Raw genomic sequence first — 4924 nt, 5'->3', positions numbered from 1 at the left:
TGCTGGAGCCGGACTTCAAGACCTTAAATCAAATTTAATGTTAAACTACTACAATTTCTCTCCAAAGTCCCTAGAAACAAAATAACACCAGCAAAATAAATGAAACACCTTATTACATTTTTAGAACATTGTACTTTTTATCTTACACTAGACTGTCCACATTTTGAATGATGTGTAATCATTACTTTTTGTTACAGCCCAGTTTAGAAATTTTTTGTTACTTTTAGACAAAATGTGTGTTCAATGGCATTTCTTTCATTTTTATTCTCAGTATCGTCCTCATTCGTTTTGCCATCATCAAAATCACTTATCGAGTACCTATTAGTATAGTTCAATATTCTCTCCTATAATTATATCATGTCATACATATAATCTATTCAGTTTCTATCACTGATAACCAGCTGCTTGGATAAAGGCACCTTATAGATAACTCTAGTTCCTCGAAAATGTAAAACTTGGGAAGTAAACATATTTGAGGTTATGAATAATAAGAATACAAAAGGAAGCCATTCGAAGGGCTAGTCGCCTCGATTTTCTGGTAAGTTCTCAGTAACTTATCTGAGGGCGTTCTTGGTTTTTTCAGATGTGATTAATTGCTTCATAATAAACGTCTAAAATGAAATTACTTTTCAAGCACAATAAATTCCAAACAATAACTTACGTGAATAAATGTATTAAATTTATGATTTTTATTTCACCCCGCTTATATTCACTTACTTTGTCTCTAATTAAGAGAATCCATGGGCACCTTTACGGGTAAATTAGTGACAGCTGTCTGATTGTTCTTGGTTATGTGCTTTTTGATTTTAAATATCGTACACAAAATGACAGTTCCATTGAAGAATTTGCTAATCAATGTATTCCTCTAAAAATGCCCAAGTTGTTCAACATTTTTTTTTCTCTCCCTCACTTAAATTTCCACATTGTGACACGTTACTATAGGATGGAAAATTTAGTGGGCCATACCTAGCATCTCTGACCCTCAGATGTCTCCTCTTGAGCCATACTTCTCTCTGTGGTGCTGGTGACCTGTTTTCTCAAGGATCATGTGTGACAGGGTCCCCTTCCAAAGCATAACCCACACAAAGCAGCTGAAGAGGTGGCCTCCCCTTCATCCGTTCTACCCCATGCGAGTCTCTGTGGCCAGCAGTGAGAAATAAAGAGGAACTTGCCACGTTGAGTGTACCTGCTAGCCATTAATCAAATGATCACACTAATAGATGTATCACTGTGCAGCAATAACATGCTCCAAAGGAAAGATACAGTATTCTATGAGGGAGATAAACGGAGAAATCTGACGCAGGCTAGGGCCAGAGGGAAGTCTTCCCTGAGGAAATGTGGCTGGGGCTAGAAAGTGAGGAGAAGCTCCCCGGGGGAAGATGGGAAAGGGCGACCCAGACTGCAGGAGGCCAGCAGGGCTAAGGGGCAGAGTGGGGCAGGTGGCCGGGCACGGCTGCGGAGGTAGCGGCCACCATGCTGGGCTGGCAGGCCCAATGCAGTCAGGGCTCTTATTCCGGGAGCAGCGCAAAGTAACTGCAGCTTTCAAGCAGGGGGGCTGACATGATGGGATCTGGGCTGTCACAGGAACCCCTGGCTGCTGGGAAGGGAGGTGGAGCCAGAGCAGACAGGAGTTAGAATGGGGACGAGGTCCCAGGAGGCTCCTGCCTTGGTCCGAGGGTGCCTGGCCACCTTCGCTTATCGAGGCTCCTGGTATATTATTATATTGAGAAATAATAAAAGAGGATCATAAAAATTAGTTTATTGTAAAGTTTTTATCTTTAAATGTAATCTAGTCTGCCTCGAAAACACAATGCATGTGTGCTTTTCACAGAATAACTCTAAGATTGACTCACTTTTTAATTCATGGTGCCCGACAGGCTGTGTGGTCTGTTAATAGATCACAAGTTTAAAAACAAATAATACAAGGAACATCTTTGCATCTAGTCATCATATCTTTAGGACTAAATGTATAGTCTTTCTTGGCAACAATAGCAAAGTCTAAATTTGAGACTCTTTGAACATGGCTCTCCTCGTTATCTGTCGTGATGGAGCACAGTCCAAGTGAGAGACAAGAGATGACAGGGTGGACAGGGGCAGGAGGCCCCCAGGGATGGAGATTCACAGAGCCTCCGCCCCTTAAGAATGCTCAAGGCTCCCAGCCAAGGAGATGAGTGGGGGCCAGGGCCTTAACTTGCCACTCACTGAGTCCTGGACACAGGACTGAGTCCCCTGGATGACAGAGTATCTTCTCCTAATTTGCACAAAGCACCGTGCATGCTTGAAGCGGCCCTCCATGGGAGAGACGGCAAGGAGACAGCACGGAAGGACTTGCTCATAGCTTAGAGCGGGGGGTGACGAAATGGGAGGATCAAGGCCCTACCTCTCACTTCACTGTCCTTCCCACCTCCTCCTGGCTCGAACCAGTGGATCAAGGAGCTGGAAACTCCAGCTTTTGTCCCCACCATCCTGTGCCCTCGACCCTGTCCATCTATCCTATCTGGTTTTCTCTACCCGGCTGCCCCACCCCCACCCCCCACTCTAATAAGCAAACTCTGCTCATAATAGAATCTTAGACCCAACGACAGCTTAGGTATTTTAAGAAGCTGAGGGCAACTCCTCAGATCCCTACAGTGTGAATATTGTGTGGCCTGAGAGCCTTCTCTCTTACCTAGGAATTTGGGAGATGGAGATGTTCCATGGAAAACTCTTCGAAACAAATGAACCCAATGAGTCAAGACCACCAACTCGTGAGTTTCAACTAGCTCCCTTCCCCAGGCCTCCTGTTTGCACAGCACCAAGGGTGTCCTGCTTGTCGCTGATCTAAAGGACACCTCTGTCCAATGCGGCTGCCCCGCTCCTTCTCGTTCACCACAATGTGGAGCTATCATCTGCAGTCCTTGAAAAGGGGCACAGGAAGAAAGCAGAAGCCTAGGTTAGGAAATTCCTGGGCCTGGACAGTGTCCTTGTTTGGCGTCATGACTTGGCTTTTGGCTACTTTTCCACAGGTGCAAACCTTAGGGCAAACCACCTGGCATGTCTGGAAAAGGAGAGGCACGCCCCTGGCAGTCGATGCTCCCAGTGTTCTGAGCACCTCGAGGGCCCCGCCTTCTCACTCAGATCCCTATTCGGGGATAGGCCTTAGACTAGAAAAGGGGAAAACTCAGGCAGAAGTAGTTGCATTTAATCAATAAACCAAGCCACATGGAAGCCACTTTGATTTTATAACTATTATGACTGAACATTTATTGTTTATCCTGTGCCCAGCATTTTGGCAGAGAAACAATTTGCCTAACCCAACATCTGTTCTCCTCACCTTTAGTAACAGAAACCCCAAGTTTTAACTGGGCACATGACCACCTGTAAGAAGAAAAAGTCTACATTTCCTGGATCCCTCAGAGGTAGGTGTGCATGTGTTTAAGGGGAGCTGCGGTGCTGGCTGCATTACTATCTGGACTTAGTTTGTGAGAGAGAAAAATAAACTTCTGTGTAAGCTCCTGGGTTTTTGTTTTTGTTTTTGTTGTCCTTTTTTGCTTTATTTTGTTTTGGGATTTTTTTTTCTTTTTCTCTTTTTCGAGTAGGAAACAAAATCTAAACCTGATATGGTACATTATGGTTTTTCATATAATTCTCACAACTCTGAGATTTCTGTAAACCTCTCAAGTCTTGATTATTTTTCCCATATAAAACACAGAAAAATAATAGCACCTACGTCACTGGGCTTCTGAGGATTAAATGAAACAATCTCAGCAAAGTTCTTAGCACAATGTCAGGCACAAGGGAAGTGACTGATACAATTCTTTATTTTATTGAAGACCTTACATCTCTCTGGCTGGATTATTGATTCCTTAAGGATAAAGTCCCTATCTTCTACTTCTGTTATATCTTTCGTAATGCTCAGAACAATACTGGACACACACGGTGTGGGCTTTTAGTGCTTAATCGTCAAGAGAACTTTGAGGCTGAACACAAAAGTGCAAATAAAATTATTTAGGTGCATTTTCAAATGAATTGTTTCTTTCAATGCAGGTAAGTGATGTAGCTTAAGCTACAGTTGCTTTTTATGTGGCTACTTGTTTAAATAAAGAGAGAATTCCTGACTTCTTTTTTTATTGACTTCAAAGTTATAGGAAATTCTTCTTAAAAGGTCAGTTCTACCTATTATGGTAACATACATTCTGAGGCACACAGAGGGTTACTCCCCTCAGAAGCTGTCTGATTTCCCATCTTCTTCTCTAGGTAAGACTTCACTCCTCTTGTTGGCTAAAGGAACATCATGTGGTCATGACATTTGTAACTGAAGAGAGTTGAAGAGTTGCTTTGAACGTGTTTAATGCTAGAGCACGTCGCAGTAAGGTTTGGTCTGTACGAGTTTGGCATGGTACTTGTTTATAAACAACATGATTATTAGAGCTGATTCTCCGAAATTGGTTTCCCACTGGCCCCAACAGAAACAATGCAAATATTCACCCTTTTCTAAAGCATAGTAAAATCTCCTGTGGTTTTTGAAATCAGACCAAGAACACATGTAGAAAAGCCCATGGATTATTTTAAGTGAACTTATTTTTTTAAATCTCATTAACTTTTCACCATATGCTGTTTATTTTTTATATCTTGCATAGGCTGAAAAATGAAAATAGACTAGGCCACTGTGTTTTATTTGGGGTACATCATTATGGGAATGACATACACAGACTCTGGGAAGTTCAGAGAAAAACAAAGATGACGAAGAAGGCTTTTTAAGATACTTAGGAGAAAAGATTTTTAAAGCCTTATACATTCCTTAACTGAGCAACCCAGGAGGCAGGCAGGAAGGCTGCTTGCCACCACATGAAAAGGGTTTTTTTCCCTCCTGTGCTTCCTGGTGTGCAGAAGTTGGAGTGACATTCAACGGGCCGTGCGAGTTCTGGCGATTTTAACTTTGCTG

The 4924-nt window shown here is 42.6% G+C and overlaps 1 long non-coding RNA gene across 1 annotated transcript; it reads left to right on the top strand.

The window, feature by feature from the left end:
* Positions 1-1802: 1802 nt before the first annotated feature.
* Positions 1803-4924, top strand: LOC111741444. Its single transcript, XR_002781005.1, has 3 exons — positions 1803-2747; positions 3320-3398; positions 4237-4924. It is a non-coding gene; the product is annotated as an uncharacterized LOC111741444 (long non-coding RNA).

Source organism: Pteropus vampyrus, unplaced genomic scaffold, assembly GCF_000151845.1.
Source record: "Pteropus vampyrus isolate Shadow unplaced genomic scaffold, Pvam_2.0 Scaffold78, whole genome shotgun sequence".
Classification (NCBI taxonomy): Eukaryota; Metazoa; Chordata; class Mammalia; order Chiroptera; family Pteropodidae; genus Pteropus; species Pteropus vampyrus.
This window is presented reverse-complemented; position numbering and strand designations above follow the sequence as displayed.